Here is a 20,184-nt window from a genome sequence, read left to right on the forward strand (position 1 = left end):
GACCCATTCTACTAGAAAGGTGGGTTCATCCTGGGCAGCTGGTCGGGGAGTCTCGGCATTGCAACTTTGCCGAGCAGCTATTTAGTAAACACTTTTGCTAAGTTTTAAAAGTTTTAGAGTAAAGGAGATTCAACTGAGGCAGCACAAGGGAACTCCCATCTGGGGACAACAACTGCAGTGAGAACACATATTTTCAGATGAACATGGGAGGGCAGAAGGCTGCCTAATACTGAAGCACCCCCAAACAACAAACCAAATGCAACAACTAGTACAAGCATTCCTGGGGGAAGGTCTGCAGAAGACGGATTTGCATACAGTGATGTCATCCAAGCAGTGGGCCAAAGTTGGCTGGAACCCTCATCTGCATATGAAAAGAGAAAAGGGGTATGCAGGGCATGGCGGCCTTTTGCGGCGCTTGGATGACCCTTAGTTCGCATTAAACACCCCCACCCTCCTTTGGTGTGGGGCTCATGTTGGCCATGCCCCAGCCCCTGAAGCATTCAAGCTGATTTCTTGCAGCAGCTTGGCACTGTAACAGCTCCAGAGCTGCTCTGTAAGGCAACTAAAAGGGTGTGGGCCCTGCAGCACTACCTGTAGTTTGCATTGTGCATTGGAAGGCACAAAGTAAGCAGACAGGAGGAGAAGTCAGGATAGTCCACAAGGGTATAGAAGGGAGGGGCTCAAGAAAAAAGAAGTGGAAACAGACAGCAAACTAGGCTGGAGAGAGACCTGAGACAAAGAGATCTGAATTATATGAGAGCCGACCAGGGGAAACACAAATTATGCAGTCAAGTTTCCCACATTTGGGGAAATCGCAGGGGCAGCACACCCAGGTGAGATACTATAATCAGGACGGTGCTTCTCCCAGGGCAAGGCTCACCCATTGCACTCTGGGTGTGCTGCTCCTACGATTTCCCCAAATGTGGGACACTTGACTGCATAATTTGTGTTTCCTCTGGTCGGCTCTCGTATAATTCAGATCTCTTTGTCTCAGGTCTCTCTCCAGCCTAGTTTGCTGTCTGTTTCCACTTCTTTTTTTCTTGAGCCCCTCCCTTCTATACCCTTGTGCACTATCCTGACTTCTCCTCCCGTCTGCTTACTTTGTGCCTTCCAATGCACAATGCAAACTACAGGTAGTGCTGCAGGGCCCACACCCTTTTACTTGCCTTACAAAGCAGCTCTGGAGCTGTTACAATGCCCAGCTGCTGCAAGAAATCAGCTTGAATGCTTCATGGGATGGGGCATGGCCAACATGAGCCCCACACCAAAGGAGGGTGGGGGTGTTTAATGCGATCTAGGGGTCATCCAAGCACCGCAAAAGGCTGCCATGCCCTGCACGCCCCTTTTCTCTTTTCATAAGCAGATGAGGGTTGAAGCCAACTTTGACCCACTGCTTGGATAACATCACCATATGCAAATCCATCTGCTGCAGGCCTTCCCCCAGGAATGCTTGCACTAGTTGTTGCATTTGGTTTGTTGTTTGGGGGTGCTTCAGTATTAGGCAGCCTTCTGCCCTCCCATGTTCATCTGAAAATATGTGTTCTCCCTGCAGTTGTTGTCCCCAGATGAGAGTTCCCTTGTGCTGCCTCAGTTGAATCTCCTTTACTTGACAGAGATGTGCCTGAGCAGCGGCCCTCCCCAGCCCTATCCCAAATCATACTTATTTTGCATAGGAGACACCATGGTCATAAAAATTGTTCACCCAGGGTGAGTTTCATTCATTGCATTCTGGGTATGCTGACCCCTGTGATTTCCCCAAATGTGGGAAACTCGCCTGCATTATTTGTGGTAGTGGGGGACTGTGTTTGTGTTTTCCGCTGGTCAGCTCTGGTAAAAGTCAGATTTCTTTGTCTCAGATCTTCCTCTAGCCTTGTTCTTCTTTCGAGAGTTCCATTGTGCTGCCTCAGTTGGATCTCCTTCACTTGACAGGGGGGTGCCCGAGCAGCGACCCTCCCCAGCTCTAGCCCAACTCCTACTTACCTGCCAGGTGAGATACTATGATCTTGAAGGTGCTTCTCCCAGGGCAAGGCTCACCCATTGCACTCTGGGTGTGCTGCCCCTGCGATTTCCCCAAATGTGGGAAACTTGACTGCATAATTTGTGTTTCCCCTGGTCGGCTCTCGTATAATTCAGATCTCTTTGTCTCAGGTCTCTCTCCAGCCTAGTTTGCTGTCTGTTTCCACTTCTCTTTTCTTGAGCCGCTCCCTTCTATGCCCTTGCGCACTATCCTGACTTCTCCCGTCTGCTTACTTTGTGCCTTCCAACGCACAATGCGAACTACAGGTAGTGCTGCAGGGCCCACACCCTTTTATTTGCCTTACAGAGCAGCTCTGGAGCTGTTACAGTGCCCAGCTGCTGCAAGAAATCAGCTTGAATGCTTCAGGGGCTGGGGCATAGCCAACATGAGCCCCACACCGAAGGAGGGTGGAGGTGTTTAATGCGAACTAGGGGTCATCCAAGCGCCGCAAAAGGCCGCCATGCCCTGCATAACCCTTTTCTCTTTTCATATGCAGATGAGGGTTCCAGCCAACTTTGGCCCACTGCTTGGATGACATCACCGTATGCAAATTCGTCTCCTGCAGACCTTCCCCCAGGAATGCTTGTACTAGTTATTGCATATGGTTTGATATTTGATGGTGCTTCAGTATTAGGCAGCCTTCCGCCCTCCCATGTTCATCTGAAAAGATGTGGTCTCCCTGCAGTTGTTGTCCCCAGACGAGAGTTCCCTTGTGCTTCCTCAGTTGAATCTCCTTAACTTGACGGGGGAGGGGCTTGCCCGAGCAGCCACCCTCCCCAGCCCTATCCCAACTCATGCTTATTTTGCATATGAGATCTCTATATCATGAAGATTGTTCTCACAGGGTGAGGTTCATCCATTATATTTTAAAATAGGAAGGTTCAAATTACATATTTGAATTGCATCTATGTGCTGGATTCAAATGTTCCTCCCCCTTCCTTTCTCAATTGTGCCCGTCAGCAGCTATTCTAAGGTTGCTGCCAATGGGTGTGACACATTAATTTCTTCTGTGGGGTACACTGGACTCCACAAGGATTCACATTGGGGTGTAGAGTAGGATCTTGATCTGAGGCACCAACCGGCTCAAAGCTTTTGACTGTTCCCAAGATGCTCAGCGCATTCTCCTCTATAACCCCGCTTCCATGAACAGGGAGCTCAGTTTGTAGTTGGTGCCTTCAGTAGCAGGCCACTTAACAGGGGCCTGCCTCAGGCAGCCTATTCTTAGCTATTAATTTTGACAAGAAAATAAGAACTTTTTTTATGAGAATCTACAAGGGCTGCAGCAGGCTAGGTCTAATAGACATCTTTACTGCAGCTTCATCACTCCCAGCGGCGCTGTATACTCCCGTGCCCTGGTTGCTGGGTCACTGCAGCGGAGGCTCCGGTTTCTTCCTAAGGTCAGTCACACACACACCGCCCTTCCGGATCACGAGGCCGCTGATGAAGGGGAGCGTGGCCGTAGGGGGTGGACCGTGTGCGCACTGGCGTGGACACTGATTACTGGGCAGCCGCTCCACAAGCCACCAGGTACAGTTAAGGAGCACAGGTCTGGGGGTTTTTCTCCCATATTAAACCAATTTTGTACTGCCCGCAGCGCATTGCGATAGGTAATAGGGCCTGATTCAGGTTGGATTGCAATCACAATAAGCGATCCAACTGCAAAAATTGCTAAGAGCATACGCAAGTGCCTGCATTTTCTGCGGCACCCCGCAGAGAATGCGATCGCCTCTGCCTGTCAATCGGGGCAGGGGGGGAGAGGGGGGTCAGCAAAACTCCATTTCCAAGTCAGGGATGGAGCGGTGCGGGGGCAAGGCTTCAAAATGGGGTCTGCAACGGAGGAGACACAGGGGGCGTGGTCACAGCGGCTGTATGACATCACATTCAGCCGCTGTGATCACAAAAATGGTGGCGGCTTCCTGCGCGCACATACAGTCTGCACCAGCAGAAGGCTACACCATTTTTTATGATCACGCTGAACTGCAGTGCGACTGCAATTACAGCATGGTCAAGAAGGGAGGCGTCATGCTGGGTGGCCATGTCCTGTCACTGTGCAGGAGCCAGCACCGCTCACACACTAGTCCCCGGGTGCAGCCCCCAACCCCCGGGACACCCGGAGCAACAAAATGTAGATTCAGGCCACCAGGCCACGCCCCTACCTATGAAACCATGCCTCCTTTTTACCATTGCGCTGCTTATCTGCGCGCACTGCATTACAATCTCCTTCGCCACCTCTCTGGGTGTCACCAGTGATAGTGACACCTCTGCCATGCTTGTAGCAGCTGGTCCTAAGATCTACGCCTCAAGCCCTGAGTGTTTGCCCTTGTGACTTGTTGATCATCATAGCGAAGCAGATGCTTACAGAAAACTGCAGGGGCTTAGATTGAAAATAAAAAAAATTATGGGTATAAGGTAGAGAGGAGCGGGTTCGGTTCTCCGAGAACCGAATTCCCCACGAACTCCACGTGGTTTACACTGGTCCGAGGCAGGCTCGGTTGTTCCCGCCTGACTCGGAAAACCTGAACAAGGGAAAATGTCATCATCCCGCTGTCGGATTCTCGCGAGATTCGGATTTCATATAAAGAGCTGCGCGTTGCCGCCATTTTTACTCGTGCATTGAAGAGAGAGCGGAGAGGACGTGGCTATGTTCTCTCAGTGGAAATCTCAATATCAGTGCTCATTATCAGTGGTTACTTATTGCTGCTCAGTAATACTAGTAGTGTGTCTCTCCTGCTCAGTGTCAGTTCTCAGTAGTATCCTCATCAGTGCTCAGTATCACTGCTCATTGTCTTGTGCTGCATTGTGGTGCTCAGCATACTACAGTACATTACTAATAGTCCAGTGCTGCATCTTGCTGCTCAGTGTCAGTTCTAGTATCCTCATCAGTGCTCACTATCACTGCTCATTACATTGTGGTGTTCTGTATACTACAGTAACATAGTAATATAGTAACATATAGTAATATAGTTTTTGAGGTTGAAAAGAGGCAAATTGCCCATCGTGTTCAACCTGTTTTAAGTTGTGATGATTCTACATACTTGCTGAATAATGTTTTATGACTGGGAGTTTTTTTAAGGTCAGTGCGCTTAGTCTCGCGTCCAAATATTCCTTTAAAGCAAAGGGTCGTCAAACAGGTTCTACTGTTTGGATTCAGTCAGTTGTGGATGCTCCGTCAGAAAACACCTCTCCAAACTTCTTTGGTGGCTGCTCAGTTCTTCAGAATATGACTTGGGTATGTTCAGTCATGAAATTCTGTGAAGGCAGGGGAGAAGAACAAGCGCCATATGGTGTAGTATTTTGAATAAATTGGAGTGATAGATAGGTATATACGAAGTAAGTACCGGATAGATTCTTGAGATTAGGCCTGTCTGTCTCACTAAATTCTTTGTGGCTGTTCCCCACCTAGGAGACAAAAGATCATCGCCATATGGTGTAGTAACCTCAGATATATCTTGGGGTACCCTCCCCTCTATTTCATGCGTACCAAAAGGAAAATTCAATATAGCATATAGGATATATTTATATCCAGGTAGATCAAGTCGGTCCAATATGATGTAATGGCTGAATCAGTCGACTGTTGCTGCCTTATATAGTATTATCAATAAAAAATTTTAATCCACAAAATAATAATACAAATTCAGATAAAAAATAAATAAAACAAATCAGAAAATCTTAGCTGATTGGTGTAGGCAGTAGTTAGGTCAGTCTCAACGCGTTTCGCCTCCAGGGCTTCCTCAGGAGAATACATCATATCAAAAGATACACATATTTATAGTGCTTTCAGTTTCGTTTTGGCCAGCACTTCCGGTTCTAACCTAAACCGGAAGTGACGCGGCAGTGGCCGGGACGAGCCGCGTCACTTCCGGTTTCACGGAGCAAACGGACTCTATGTCCGTCTTGCGCTACTTATACAGACTGATCTAAAATTTATATTAACACTGCACCACCAATGCAATCTAATGTTAAATATCAAGCCACATATGCATTTAGTATGTAAGTCGGACCGAGCACTTCCGGTTCCGGAAATGACGCGAACCGGAAGTGCTGGCCAAAATGAAACTGAAAGCACTATAAATATGTGTATCTTTTGATATGATGTATTCTCCTGAGGAAGCCCTGGAGGCGAAACGCGTTGAGACTGACCTAACTACTGCCTACACCAATCAGCTAAGATTTTCTGATTTGTTTTATTTATTTTTTATCTGAATTTGTATTATTATTTTGTGGATTAAATTTTTTTATTGATAATACTATATAAGGCAGCAACAGTCGACTGATTCAGCCATTACATCATATTGGACCGACTTGATCTACCTGGATATAAATATATCCTATATGCTATATTGAATTTTCCTTTTGGTACGCATGAAATAGAGGGGAGGGTACCCCAAGATATATCTGAGGTTACTACACCATATGGCGATGATCTTTTGTCTCCTAGGTGGGGAACAGCCACAAAGAATTTAGTGAGACAGACAGGCCTAATCTCAAGAATCTATCCGGTACTTACTTCGTATATACCTATCTATCACTCCAATTTATTCAAAATACTACACCATATGGCGCTTGTTCTTCTCCCCTGCCTTCACAATGTTTTATGACTAGTTAACTACTACAACTCATGTTCCCCCTGGATTAACCATGTTGATATTTTAAGTATTATAACCTTGGATAGCTTTTTCATTCAGAAATGTATCCATTCCTTTTTTAAATCCAATTACAGAGTCCACCATTACCACCTTCCCTGGCAGGGAATTCCACATCCTGATTGCCCTAACAGTGAAGATCATAGTATCTCACCTGGCAGGTAAGTAGGAGTTGGGCTAGAGCTGTGGAGGATTGCTGCTTGGGCATCCCCTGTCAAGTGAAGGAGATCCAACTGAGGCAGCACAAGGGAACTCTCGAAAGAAGAACAAGGCTAGAGGAAGATCTGAGACAAAGAAATCTGACTTTTACCAGAGCTGACCAGAGGAAAGCACAAACACAGTCCCCCACTACCACAAATAATGCAGTCGAGTTTCCCACATTTGGGGAAATCACAGGGGTCAGCATACCCAGAATGCAATGAATGAACCTCACCCTGGGAGAACAATCTTCATGACCATGGTATCTCCTATGCAAAATAAGTATGATTTGGGATAGGGCTGGGGAGGGCCGCTGCTCAGGCACATCTCTGTCAAGTAAAGGAGATTCAACTGAGGCAACACAAGGGAACTCTCATCTGGGGACAACAACTGCAGGGAGAACACATATTTTCAGATGAACATGGGAGGGCAGAAGGCTGCCTAATACTGAAGCACCCCCAAACAACAAACCAAATGCAACTACTAGTGCAAACATTCCTGGGGGTAGGCCTGCAGCAGATGGATTTGCATATGGTGATGTCATCCAAGCAGTGGGTCAAAGTTGGCTTCAACCCTCGTCTGCATATGAAAATAAAAATGGGGTGTGCAGGGCATGGCGGCCTTTTGCGGCGCTTGGATGACCCCTAGTTCGCATTAAACACCTCCACCTTCCTTCGGTGTGGGGCTCATGTTGGCTATGCCCCAGCCCCTGAAGCATTCAAGCTGATTTCTTGCAGCAGCTGGGCACTGTAACAGCTCCAGAGCTGCTCTGTAAAGCAAGTAAAAGGGTGTGGGCCCTGCAGCACTACCTGTAGTTTGCATTGTGCGTTGGAAGGCACAAAGTAAGCAGACGGGAGAAGTCAGGATAGTGCACAAGGGCATAGAAGGGAGCGGCTCAAGAAAAGAGAAGTGGAAACAGACAGCAAACTAGGCTGGAGAGAGACCTGAGACAAAGAGATCTGAATTATACGAGAGCCGACCAGAGGAAACACAAATTATGTAATCAAGTGTCCCACATTTGGGGAAATCGTAGGAGCAGCACACCCAGAGTGCATTGGGTGAGCCTTGCCCTGGGAGAAGCACCTTCCTGATCATAGTATCTCACCTGGCAGGTAAGTAGGAGTTGGGCTAGAGCTGGGGAGGGTCGCTGTTTGGGCACCCCCCTGTCAAGTGAAGGAGATCCAACTGAGGCAGCACAAGGAAACTCTCGAAAAAAGAACAAGGCTAGAGGAAGATCTGAGACAAAGAAATCTGACTTTTACCAGAGCTGACCAGAGGAAAGCACAAACACAGTCCCCCACTACCACAAATAATGCAGTCGAGTTTCCCACATTTGGGGAAATCACAGGGGTCAGCATACCCAGAATGCAATGAATGAACCTCACCCTGGGAGAACAATCTTCATGACAATGGTATCTCCTATGCAAAATAAGTATGATTTGGGATAGGGCTGGGGAGGGCCGCTGCTCAGGCACATCTCTGTCAAGTAAAGGAGATTCAACTGAGGCAGCACAAGGGAACTCTCATCTGGGGACAACAACTGCAGGGAGAACAGATATTTTCAGATGAACATGGGAGAGCAGAAGGCTGCCTAATACTGAAGCACCCCCAAACAACAAACCAAATGCAACAACTAGTACAAGCATTCCTGGGAAAAGGTCTGCAGAAGACGGATTTGCATACGGTGATGTCATCCAAGCAGTGGGCCAAAGTTGGCTGGAACCCTCATCTGCATATGAAAAGAGAAAAGGGGTATGCAGGGCATGGCGGCCTTTTGCGGCGCTTGGATGACCCTTAGTTCGCATTAAACACCTCCACCCTCCGTCGGTGTGGGGCTCATGTTGGCTATGCCCCAGCCCCTGAAGCATTCAAGCTGATTTCTTGCAGCAGCTGGGCACTGTAACAGCTCCAGAGCTGCTCTGAAAGGCAAGTAAAAGGGTGTGGGCCCTGCAGCACTACCTGTAGTTTGCATTGTGCGTTGGAAGGCACAAAGTAAGCAGACAGGAGAAGTCAGGAGAGTGCACAAGGGCATAGAAGGCAGCGGCTCAAGAAAAGAGAAGTGGAAACAGACAGCTAACTAGGCTGGAGAGAGACCTGAGACAAAGAGATCTGAATTATACGAGAGCCGACCAGGGGAAACACAAATTATGCAGTCAAGTTTCCCACATTTGGGGAAATCGCAGGAGCAGCACACCCAGAGTGCAATGGGTGAGCCTTGCCCTGGGAGAAGCACCTTCATGATCATAGTATCTCACCTGGCAGGTATGTAGGAGTTGGGCTAGAGCTGGGGAGGGTCGCTGCTTGGGTACCCCCCTGTCAAGTGAAGGAGATCAAACTGAGGCAGCACAATGGAACTCTCGAAAGAAGAACAAGGCTAGAGGAAGATCTGAGACAAAGAAATCTGACTTTTACCAGAGCTGACCAGAGGAAAACACAAACACAGTCCCCCACTACCACAAATAATGCAGTTGAGTTTCCCACATTTGGGGAAATCACAGGGGTCAGCATACCCAGAATGCAATGAATGAACCTCACCCTGGGAGAACAATCTTTATGACCATGGTATCTCCTATGCAAAATAAGTATGATTTGGGAATTGGCTGGGGAGGGCCGCTGCTCAGGCACATCTCTGTCAAGTAAAGGAGATTCAACTGAGGCAGCACAAAGGAACTCTCATCTGGGGACAACAACTGCCGGGAGAACACATATTTTCAGATGAACATGGGAGGGCAGAAGGCTGCCTAATACTGAAGCACCCCCAAACAACAAACCAAATGCAACAACTAGTACAAGCATTCCTGGGGGAAGGTCTGCAGAAGATGGATTTGCATACAGTGATGTCATCCAAGCAGTGGGCCAAAGTTGGCTGGAACCCTCATCTGCATATGAAAAGAGAAAAGGGGTATGCAGGGCATGGCGGCCTTTTGCGGCGCTTGGATGACCCTTAGTTCGCATTAAACACCCCCACCCTCCTTCGGTGTGGGGCTCATGTTGGCCATGCCCCAGCCCCTGAAGCATTCAAGCTGATTTCTTTCAGCAGCTTGGCACTGTAACAGCTCCAGAGCTGCTCTGTAAGGCAAGTAAAAGGGTGTGGGCCCTGCAGCACTACCTGTAGTTTGCATTGTGCATCGGAAGGCACAAAGTAAGCAGACAGGAGGAGAAGTCAGGATAGTGCACAAGGGTGTAGAAGGGAGGGGCTCAAGAAAAAAGAAGTGGAAACAGACAGCAAACTAGGCTGGAGAGAGACCTGAGACAAAGAGATCTGAATTATATGAGAGCCGACTAGGGAAAACACAAATTATGCAGTCAAGTTTCCCACATTTGGGGAAATCGCAGGGGCAGCACACCCAGAGTGCAATGGGTGAGCCTTGCCCTGGGAGAAGCAACTTCATGATCATAGTATCTCACCTGGCAGGTAAGTAGGAGTTGGGCTAGAGCTGGGGAGGGTCGCTGCTCGGGCACCCCCCTGTCAAGTGAAGGAGATCCAACTGAGGCAGCACAAGGGAACTCTTGAAAGAAGAACAAGGCTAGAGGAAGATCTGAGACAAAGAAATCTGACTTTTACCAGAGCTGACCAGAGGAAAGCACAAACACAGTCCCCCACTACCACAAATAATGCAGTTGAGTTTCCCACATTTGGGGAAATCACAGAGGTCAGCTACCCAGAATGCAATGAATGAACCTAACCCTGGGAGAACAATCTTCATGACCATGGTATCTCCTATGCAAAATAAGTATGATTTGGGATAGGGCTGGGGAGGGCCGCTGCTCAGGCACATCTCTGTCAAGTAAAGGAGATTCAACTGAGGCAGCACAAGGGAACTCTCATCTGGGGACAACAACTGCAGGGAGAACACATATTTTCAGATGAACATGGGAGGGCAGAAGGCTGCCTAATACTGAAGCACCCCCAAACAACAAACCAAATGCAACAACTAGTGCAAGCATTCCTGGGGGAAGGCCTGCCGCAGATGGATTTGCATATGGTGATGTCATCCAAGCAGTGGGTCAAAGTTGGCTTCAACCCTCGTCTGCATATGAAAAGAGAAAAGGGGCATGCAGGGCATGGCGGCCTTTTGCGGCGCTTGGCTGACCCCTAGTTTGCATTAAACACCTCCACCCTCCGTCGGTGTGGGGCTCTTGTTGGCTATGCCCCAGCACCTGAAGCATTCAAGCTGATTTCTTGCTGCAGCTGGGCACTGTAACAGCTCCAGAGCTGCTCTGTAAGTCAAGTAAAAGGGTGTGGGCCCTGCAGCACTACCTGTAGTTTGCATTGTGCGTTGGAAGGCACAAAGTAAGCAGACAGGAGAAGTCAGGAGAGTGCACAAGGGCATAGAAGGCAGCGGCTCAAGAAAAGAGAAGTGGAAACAGACAGCAAACTAGGCTGGAGAGAGACCTGAGACAAAGAGATCTGAATTATACGAGAGCCGACCAGGGGAAACACAAATTATGCAGTCAAGTTTCCCACAGGAGTATATAGGATACGACCCAGTGGTACCTGATGACATAGATACTAACAGCTATTTAATAACATTACGCTAGAAAGTGATTATTAGCAACATATATATCTATATAAACAACCCCGCCAGGGTTGTGCCTTCAAAAATAATCACACACGGACACGCTTTTTAAACCTTTTTTTCACATCTCTTTATTCTTCTTATGCACATGTATGTTAGTTCTGTGATTTTAACCTTTATGTTTCACTGCAGTTTGGGATAATAATATTAATATTTATCCAATTTTAATACATACTTAATAAAGGTTATATTTTATGATTCATTCATTCTGTCCAGTGCGTCAACAGTGCAGATTTCTTCTTGTTTTTTCTCCCAAATTCTATAACAATGACAGTAAATGTTGTTTCTTTTCAAACAGAACTTTCTTGACCATGCTTCTTTTTTGAAAGATCTGGGAGCACATGGAAAACAGTACAAACCATGCAGTATCACAAGAGCCTTTATTTGATCTTTCATGAAGATAGAGCAGAATTGAGGACACGTCAACAATTTCTGCCGAAGGTGGTTCATCTTTCCACATGGTGCCTTTGGCCACTGACACCTTCGTTGAGTCAAAGTCTCTGGCTGTGGTCAGAACTTTGAAAATTTATGTCACCAGAACGGTTCAGATTAGGAAAACAGAGGCTCTGTTTGTCCTGTATGCTCCCAACAGGATTGGGTGTCCTGCGTCCATGTAGACCATTATGCGCTGGATCTGTGGTAAGATTCAGCATGCTCATTCCACGGCAGGATTGCCGTTACTGAATTAGGTGAAGACCCATTCTACTAGAAAGGTGGGTTCATCCTGGGCAGCTGGTCGGGGAGTCTCGGCATTGCAACTTTGCCGAGCAGCTATTTAGTAAACACTTTTGCTAAGTTTTAAAAGTTTTAGAGTAAAGGAGATTCAACTGAGGCAGCACAAGGGAACTCCCATCTGGGGACAACAACTGCAGTGAGAACACATATTTTCAGATGAACATGGGAGGGCAGAAGGCTGCCTAATACTGAAGCACCCCCAAACAACAAACCAAATGCAACAACTAGTACAAGCATTCCTGGGGGAAGGTCTGCAGAAGACGGATTTGCATACAGTGATGTCATCCAAGCAGTGGGCCAAAGTTGGCTGGAACCCTCATCTGCATATGAAAAGAGAAAAGGGGTATGCAGGGCATGGCGGCCTTTTGCGGCGCTTGGATGACCCTTAGTTCGCATTAAACACCCCCACCCTCCTTTGGTGTGGGGCTCATGTTGGCCATGCCCCAGCCCCTGAAGCATTCAAGCTGATTTCTTGCAGCAGCTTGGCACTGTAACAGCTCCAGAGCTGCTCTGTAAGGCAACTAAAAGGGTGTGGGCCCTGCAGCACTACCTGTAGTTTGCATTGTGCATTGGAAGGCACAAAGTAAGCAGACAGGAGGAGAAGTCAGGATAGTCCACAAGGGTATAGAAGGGAGGGGCTCAAGAAAAAAGAAGTGGAAACAGACAGCAAACTAGGCTGGAGAGAGACCTGAGACAAAGAGATCTGAATTATATGAGAGCCGACCAGGGGAAACACAAATTATGCAGTCAAGTTTCCCACATTTGGGGAAATCGCAGGGGCAGCACACCCAGGTGAGATACTATAATCAGGACGGTGCTTCTCCCAGGGCAAGGCTCACCCATTGCACTCTGGGTGTGCTGCTCCTACGATTTCCCCAAATGTGGGACACTTGACTGCATAATTTGTGTTTCCTCTGGTCGGCTCTCGTATAATTCAGATCTCTTTGTCTCAGGTCTCTCTCCAGCCTAGTTTGCTGTCTGTTTCCACTTCTTTTTTTCTTGAGCCCCTCCCTTCTATACCCTTGTGCACTATCCTGACTTCTCCTCCCGTCTGCTTACTTTGTGCCTTCCAATGCACAATGCAAACTACAGGTAGTGCTGCAGGGCCCACACCCTTTTACTTGCCTTACAGAGCAGCTCTGGAGCTGTTACAATGCCCAGCTGCTGCAAGAAATCAGCTTGAATGCTTCATGGGATGGGGCATGGCCAACATGAGCCCCACACCAAAGGAGGGTGGGGGTGTTTAATGCGATCTAGGGGTCATCCAAGCACCGCAAAAGGCTGCCATGCCCTGCACGCCCCTTTTCTCTTTTCATAAGCAGATGATACCATGGTCATGAAGATTATTCTCCCAGGGTGAGGTTCATTCATTGCATTCTGGGTATGCTGACCCCTGTGATTTCCCCAAATGTGGGAAACTCGCCTGCATTATTTGTGGTAGTGGGGGACTGTGTTTGTGTTTTCCGCTGGTCAGCTCTGGTAAAAGTCAGATTTCTTTGTCTCAGATCTTCCTCTAGCCTTGTTCTTCTTTCGAGAGTTCCATTGTGCTGCCTCAGTTGGATCTCCTTCACTTGACAGGGGGGTGCCCGAGCAGCGACCCTCCCCAGCTCTAGCCCAACTCCTACTTACCTGCCAGGTGAGATACTATGATCTTGAAGGTGCTTCTCCCAGGGCAAGGCTCACCCATTGCACTCTGGGTGTGCTGCCCCTGCGATTTCCCCAAATGTGGGAAACTTGACTGCATAATTTGTGTTTCCCCTGGTCGGCTCTCGTATAATTCAGATCTCTTTGTCTCAGGTCTCTCTCCAGCCTAGTTTGCTGTCTGTTTCCACTTCTCTTTTCTTGAGCCGCTGCCTTCTATGCCCTTGCGCACTATCCTGACTTCTCCCGTCTGCTTACTTTGTGCCTTCCAACGCACAATGCGAACTACAGGTAGTGCTGCAGGGCCCACACCCTTTTATTTGCCTTACAGAGCAGCTCTGGAGCTGTTACAGTGCCCAGCTGCTGCAAGAAATCAGCTTGAATGCTTCAGGGGCTGGGGCATAGCCAACATGAGCCCCACACCGAAGGAGGGTGGAGGTGTTTAATGCGAACTAGGGGTCATCCAAGCGCCGCAAAAGGCCGCCATGCCCTGCATAACCCTTTTCTCTTTTCATATGCAGATGAGGGTTCCAGCCAACTTTGGCCCACTGCTTGGATGACATCACCGTATGCAAATTCGTCTCCTGCAGACCTTCCCCCAGGAATGCTTGTACTAGTTATTGCATATGGTTTGATATTTGATGGTGCTTCAGTATTAGGCAGCCTTCCGCCCTCCCATGTTCATCTGAAAAGATGTGGTCTCCCTGCAGTTGTTGTCCCCAGACGAGAGTTCCCTTGTGCTTCCTCAGTTGAATCTCCTTAACTTGACGGGGGAGGGGCTTGCCCGAGCAGCCACCCTCCCCAGCCCTATCCCAACTCATGCTTATTTTGCATATGAGATCTCTATATCATGAAGATTGTTCTCACAGGGTGAGGTTCATCCATTATATTTTAAAATAGGAAGGTTCAAATTACATATTTGAATTGCATCTATGTGCTGGATTCAAATGTTCCTCCCCCTTCCTTTCTCAATTGTGCCCGTCAGCAGCTATTCTAAGGTTGCTGCCAATGGGTGTGACACATTAATTTCTTCTGTGGGGTACACTGGACTCCACAAGGATTCACATTGGGGTGTAGAGTAGGATCTTGATCTGAGGCACCAACCGGCTCAAAGCTTTTGACTGTTCCCAAGATGCTCAGCGCATTCTCCTCTATAACCCCGCTTCCATGAACAGGGAGCTCAGTTTGTAGTTGGTGCCTTCAGTAGCAGGCCACTTAACAGGGGCCTGCCTCAGGCAGCCTATTCTTAGCTATTAATTTTGACAAGAAAATAAGAACTTTTTTTATGAGAATCTACAAGGGCTGCAGCAGGCTAGGTCTAATAGACATCTTTACTGCAGCTTCATCACTCCCAGCGGCGCTGTATACTCCCGTGCCCTGGTTGCTGGGTCACTGCAGCGGAGGCTCCGGTTTCTTCCTAAGGTCAGTCACACACACACCGCCCTTCCGGATCACGAGGCCGCTGATGAAGGGGAGCGTGGCCGTAGGGGGTGGACCGTGTGCGCACTGGCGTGGACACTGATTACTGGGCAGCCGCTCCACAAGCCACCAGGTACAGTTAAGGAGCACAGGTCTGGGGGTTTTTCTCCCATATTAAACCAATTTTGTACTGCCCGCAGCGCATTGCGATAGGTAATAGGGCCTGATTCAGGTTGGATTGCAATCACAATAAGCGATCCAACTGCAAAAATTGCTAAGAGCATACGCAAGTGCCTGCATTTTCTGCGGCACCCCGCAGAGAATGCGATCGCCTCTGCCTGTCAATCGGGGCAGGGGGGGAGAGGGGGGTCAGCAAAACTCCATTTCCAAGTCAGGGATGGAGCGGTGCGGGGGCAAGGCTTCAAAATGGGGTCTGCAACGGAGGAGACACAGGGGGCGTGGTCACAGCGGCTGTATGACATCACATTCAGCCGCTGTGATCACAAAAATGGTGGCGGCTTCCTGCGCGCACATACAGTCTGCACCAGCAGAAGGCTACACCATTTTTTATGATCACGCTGAACTGCAGTGCGACTGCAATTACAGCATGGTCAAGAAGGGAGGCGTCATGCTGGGTGGCCATGTCCTGTCACTGTGCAGGAGCCAGCACCGCTCACACACTAGTCCCCGGGTGCAGCCCCCAACCCCCGGGACACCCGGAGCAACAAAATGTAGATTCAGGCCACCAGGCCACGCCCCTACCTATGAAACCATGCCTCCTTTTTACCATTGCGCTGCTTATCTGCGCGCACTGCATTACAATCTCCTTCGCCACCTCTCTGGGTGTCACCAGTGATAGTGACACCTCTGCCATGCTTGTAGCAGCTGGTCCTAAGATCTACGCCTCAAGCCCTGAGTGTTTGCCCTTGTGACTTGTTGATCATCATAGCGAAGCAGATGCTTACAGAAAACTGCAGGGGCTTAGATTGAAAATAAAAAAAATTATGGGTATAAGGTAGAGAGGAGCGGGTTCGGTTCTCCGAGAACCGAATTCCCCACGAACTCCACGTGGTTTACACTGGTCCGAGGCAGGCTCGGTTGTTCCCGCCTGACTCGGAAAACCTGAACAAGGGAAAATGTCATCATCCCGCTGTCGGATTCTCGCGAGATTCGGATTTCATATAAAGAGCTGCGCGTTGCCGCCATTTTTACTCGTGCATTGAAGAGAGAGCGGAGAGGACGTGGCTATGTTCTCTCAGTGGAAATCTCAATATCAGTGCTCATTATCAGTGGTTACTTATTGCTGCTCAGTAATACTAGTAGTGTGTCTCTCCTGCTCAGTGTCAGTTCTCAGTAGTATCCTCATCAGTGCTCAGTATCACTGCTCATTGTCTTGTGCTGCATTGTGGTGCTCAGCATACTACAGTACATTACTAATAGTCCAGTGCTGCATCTTGCTGCTCAGTGTCAGTTCTAGTATCCTCATCAGTGCTCACTATCACTGCTCATTACATTGTGGTGTTCTGTATACTACAGTAACATAGTAATATAGTAACATATAGTAATATAGTTTTTGAGGTTGAAAAGAGGCAAATTGCCCATCGTGTTCAACCTGTTTTAAGTTGTGATGATTCTACATACTTGCTGAATAATGTTTTATGACTGGGAGTTTTTTTAAGGTCAGTGCGCTTAGTCTCGCGTCCAAATATTCCTTTAAAGCAAAGGGTCGTCAAACAGGTTCTACTGTTTGGATTCAGTCAGTTGTGGATGCTCCGTCAGAAAACACCTCTCCAAACTTCTTTGGTGGCTGCTCAGTTCTTCAGAATATGACTTGGGTATGTTCAGTCATGAAATTCTGTGAAGGCAGGGGAGAAGAACAAGCGCCATATGGTGTAGTATTTTGAATAAATTGGAGTGATAGATAGGTATATACGAAGTAAGTACCGGATAGATTCTTGAGATTAGGCCTGTCTGTCTCACTAAATTCTTTGTGGCTGTTCCCCACCTAGGAGACAAAAGATCATCGCCATATGGTGTAGTAACCTCAGATATATCTTGGGGTACCCTCCCCTCTATTTCATGCGTACCAAAAGGAAAATTCAATATAGCATATAGGATATATTTATATCCAGGTAGATCAAGTCGGTCCAATATGATGTAATGGCTGAATCAGTCGACTGTTGCTGCCTTATATAGTATTATCAATAAAAATTTTTAATCCACAAAATAATAATACAAATTCAGATAAAAAATAAATAAAACAAATCAGAAAATCTTAGCTGATTGGTGTAGGCAGTAGTTAGGTCAGTCTCAACGCGTTTCGCCTCCAGGGCTTCCTCAGGAGAATACATCATATCAAAAGATACACATATTTATAGTGCTTTCAGTTTCGTTTTGGCCAGCACTTCCGGTTCTAACCTAAACCGGAAGTGACGCGGCAGTGGCCGGGACGAGCCGCGTCACTTCCGGTTTCACGGAGCAAACGGACTCTATGTCCGTCTTGCGCTACTTATACAGACTGATCTAAAATTTATATTAACACTGCACCACCAATGCAATCTAATGTTAAATATCAAGCCACATATGCATTTAGTATGTAAGTCGGACCGAGCACTTCCGGTTCCGGAAATGACGCGAACCGGAAGTGCTGGCCAAAATGAAACTGAAAGCACTATAAATATGTGTATCTTTTGATATGATGTATTCTCCTAAGGAAGCCCTGGAGGCGAAACGCGTTGAGACTGACCTAACTACTGCCTACACCAATCAGCTAAGATTTTCTGATTTGTTTTATTTATTTTTTATCTGAATTTGTATTATTATTTTGTGGATTAAATTTTTTTATTGATAATACTATATAAGGCAGCAACAGTCGACTGATTCAGCCATTACATCATATTGGACCGACTTGATCTACCTGGATATAAATATATCCTATATGCTATATTGAATTTTCCTTTTGGTACGCATGAAATAGAGGGGAGGGTACCCCAAGATATATCTGAGGTTACTACACCATATGGCGATGATCTTTTGTCTCCTAGGTGGGGAACAGCCACAAAGAATTTAGTGAGACAGACAGGCCTAATCTCAAGAATCTATCCGGTACTTACTTCGTATATACCTATCTATCACTCCAATTTATTCAAAATACTACACCATATGGCGCTTGTTCTTCTCCCCTGCCTTCACAATGTTTTATGACTAGTTAACTACTACAACTCATGTTCCCCCTGGATTAACCATGTTGATATTTTAAGTATTATAACCTTGGATAGCTTTTTCATTCAGAAATGTATCCATTCCTTTTTTAAATCCAATTACAGAGTCCACCATTACCACCTTCCCTGGCAGGGAATTCCACATCCTGATTGCCCTAACAGTGAAGATCATAGTATCTCACCTGGCAGGTAAGTAGGAGTTGGGCTAGAGCTGTGGAGGATTGCTGCTTGGGCACCCCCTGTCAAGTGAAGGAGATCCAACTGAGGCAGCACAAGGGAACTCTCGAAAGAAGAACAAGGCTAGAGGAAGATCTGAGACAAAGAAATCTGACTTTTACCAGAGCTGACCAGAGGAAAGCACAAACACAGTCCCCCACTACCACAAATAATGCAGTTGAGTTTCCCACATTTGGGGAAATCACAGGGGTCAGCATACCCAGAATGCAATGAATGAACCTCACCCTGGGAGAACAATCTTCATGACCATGGTATCTCCTATGCAAAATAAGTATGATTTGGGATAGGGCTGGGGAGGGCCGCTGCTCAGGCACATCTCTGTCAAGTAAAGGAGATTCAACTGAGGCAGCACAAGGGAACTCTCATCTGGGGACAACAACTGCAGGGAGAACACATATTTTCAGATGAACATGGGAGGGCAGAAGGCTGCCTAATACTGAAGCACCCCCAAACAACAAACCAAATGCAACAACTAGTGCAAGCATTCCTGGGGGAAGGCCTGCAGCAGATGGATTTGAATATGGTGATGTCATCCAAGCAGTGGGTCAAAGTTGGCTTCAACCCTCGTCTGCATATGAAAAGAATAAAGGGGTGTGCAGGGCATGGCGGCCTTTTGCAGCGCTTGGATGACCCCTAGTTCGCATTAAACACCTCCACCCTCCTTCGGTGTGGGGCTCATGTTGGCTATGCCCCAGCCCCTGAAGCATTCAAGCTGATTTCTTGCAGCAGCTGGGCACTGTAACAGCTCCAGAGCTGCTCTGTAAAGCAAGTAAAAGGGTGTGGGCCCTGCAGCACTACCTGTAGTTTGCATTGTGCGTTGGAAGGCACAAAGTAAGCAGACGGGAGAAGTCAGGATAGTGCACAAGGGTATAGAAGGGAGGGGCTCAAGAAAAGAGAAGTGGAAACAGACAGCAAACTAGGCTGGAGAGAGACCTGAGACAAAGAGATCTGAATTATATGAGAGCCGACCAGGGGAAACACAAATTATGCAGTCAAGTTTCCCACATTTGGGGAAATCGCAGGGGCAGCACACCCAGAGTGCAATGGGTGAGCCTTGCCCTGGGAGAAGCATCTTCATGATCATAGTATCTCACCTGGCAGGTAAGTAGGAGTTGGGCTAGAGCTGGGGAGGGTCGCTGCTCGGGCACCCCCCTGTCAAGTGAAGGAGATCCAACTGAGGCAGCACAAGGGAACTCTCGAAAGAAGAACAAGGCTAGAGGAAGATCTGAGACAAAGAAATCTGACTTTTACCAGAGCTGACCAGAGGAAAGCACAAACACAGTCCCCCACTACCACAAATAATGCAGTTGAGTTTCCCACATTTGGGGAAATCACAGGGGTCAGCATACCCAGAATGCAATGAATGAACCTAACCCTGGGAGAACAATCTTCATGACCATGGTATATCCTATGCAAAATAAGTATGATTTGGGATAGGGCTGGGGAGGGCCGCTGCTCAGGCACATCTCTGTCAAGTAAAGGAGATTCAACTG

At 47.6% G+C, this 20,184-nt stretch overlaps 13 non-coding genes and 3 pseudogenes across 13 annotated transcripts; 6 read left to right on the forward strand and 10 right to left on the reverse strand.

The window, feature by feature from the left end:
• The first annotated feature begins 825 nt into the window (after nucleotides 1-825).
• On the forward strand, nucleotides 826-981 carry LOC134991967 (U1 spliceosomal RNA). Its single transcript, XR_010196166.1, has one exon. It is a non-coding gene; the product is annotated as a U1 spliceosomal RNA (small nuclear RNA).
• A 675-nt stretch (nucleotides 982-1,656) lies between these two features.
• Nucleotides 1,657-1,820, forward strand: LOC134992362 (U1 spliceosomal RNA). Its single transcript, XR_010196534.1, has one exon. It is a non-coding gene; the product is annotated as a U1 spliceosomal RNA (small nuclear RNA).
• Nucleotides 1,821-1,972: 152 nt separating this feature from the next.
• LOC134992484 (U1 spliceosomal RNA) lies at nucleotides 1,973-2,135 on the forward strand. Its single transcript, XR_010196644.1, has one exon. It is a non-coding gene; the product is annotated as a U1 spliceosomal RNA (small nuclear RNA).
• Nucleotides 2,136-6,980: 4,845 nt separating this feature from the next.
• LOC134992368 (U1 spliceosomal RNA) lies at nucleotides 6,981-7,144 on the reverse strand. Its single transcript, XR_010196540.1, has one exon. It is a non-coding gene; the product is annotated as a U1 spliceosomal RNA (small nuclear RNA).
• A 671-nt stretch (nucleotides 7,145-7,815) lies between these two features.
• On the reverse strand, nucleotides 7,816-7,978 carry LOC134991932 (U1 spliceosomal RNA). Its single transcript, XR_010196144.1, has one exon. It is a non-coding gene; the product is annotated as a U1 spliceosomal RNA (small nuclear RNA).
• A 152-nt stretch (nucleotides 7,979-8,130) lies between these two features.
• On the reverse strand, nucleotides 8,131-8,294 carry LOC134992150 (U1 spliceosomal RNA). Its single transcript, XR_010196338.1, has one exon. It is a non-coding gene; the product is annotated as a U1 spliceosomal RNA (small nuclear RNA).
• Nucleotides 8,295-8,965: 671 nt separating this feature from the next.
• LOC134992499 (U1 spliceosomal RNA) lies at nucleotides 8,966-9,128 on the reverse strand. The gene has a single exon (XR_010196658.1). It is a non-coding gene; the product is annotated as a U1 spliceosomal RNA (small nuclear RNA).
• Nucleotides 9,129-9,280: 152 nt separating this feature from the next.
• On the reverse strand, nucleotides 9,281-9,444 carry LOC134992130 (U1 spliceosomal RNA). The gene has a single exon (XR_010196320.1). It is a non-coding gene; the product is annotated as a U1 spliceosomal RNA (small nuclear RNA).
• A 691-nt stretch (nucleotides 9,445-10,135) lies between these two features.
• Nucleotides 10,136-10,281, reverse strand: LOC134992534 (U1 spliceosomal RNA; annotated as a pseudogene).
• Nucleotides 10,282-10,433: 152 nt separating this feature from the next.
• On the reverse strand, nucleotides 10,434-10,596 carry LOC134992220 (U1 spliceosomal RNA). The gene has a single exon (XR_010196405.1). It is a non-coding gene; the product is annotated as a U1 spliceosomal RNA (small nuclear RNA).
• Nucleotides 10,597-12,957: 2,361 nt separating this feature from the next.
• Nucleotides 12,958-13,113, forward strand: LOC134991968 (U1 spliceosomal RNA). Its single transcript, XR_010196168.1, has one exon. It is a non-coding gene; the product is annotated as a U1 spliceosomal RNA (small nuclear RNA).
• A 374-nt stretch (nucleotides 13,114-13,487) lies between these two features.
• LOC134991950 (U1 spliceosomal RNA) lies at nucleotides 13,488-13,642 on the forward strand (annotated as a pseudogene).
• A 152-nt stretch (nucleotides 13,643-13,794) lies between these two features.
• On the forward strand, nucleotides 13,795-13,957 carry LOC134992486 (U1 spliceosomal RNA). Its single transcript, XR_010196646.1, has one exon. It is a non-coding gene; the product is annotated as a U1 spliceosomal RNA (small nuclear RNA).
• Nucleotides 13,958-18,802: 4,845 nt separating this feature from the next.
• Nucleotides 18,803-18,966, reverse strand: LOC134992120 (U1 spliceosomal RNA). The gene has a single exon (XR_010196311.1). It is a non-coding gene; the product is annotated as a U1 spliceosomal RNA (small nuclear RNA).
• Nucleotides 18,967-19,658: 692 nt separating this feature from the next.
• On the reverse strand, nucleotides 19,659-19,800 carry LOC134992448 (U1 spliceosomal RNA; annotated as a pseudogene).
• A 152-nt stretch (nucleotides 19,801-19,952) lies between these two features.
• LOC134992193 (U1 spliceosomal RNA) lies at nucleotides 19,953-20,116 on the reverse strand. The gene has a single exon (XR_010196380.1). It is a non-coding gene; the product is annotated as a U1 spliceosomal RNA (small nuclear RNA).
• Between the last annotated feature and the right edge of the window lie 68 nt (nucleotides 20,117-20,184).

The sequence above is a fragment of the Pseudophryne corroboree genome, unplaced genomic scaffold, assembly GCF_028390025.1.
Source record: "Pseudophryne corroboree isolate aPseCor3 unplaced genomic scaffold, aPseCor3.hap2 scaffold_121, whole genome shotgun sequence".
In the NCBI taxonomy this organism is placed as follows: Eukaryota; Metazoa; Chordata; class Amphibia; order Anura; family Myobatrachidae; genus Pseudophryne; species Pseudophryne corroboree.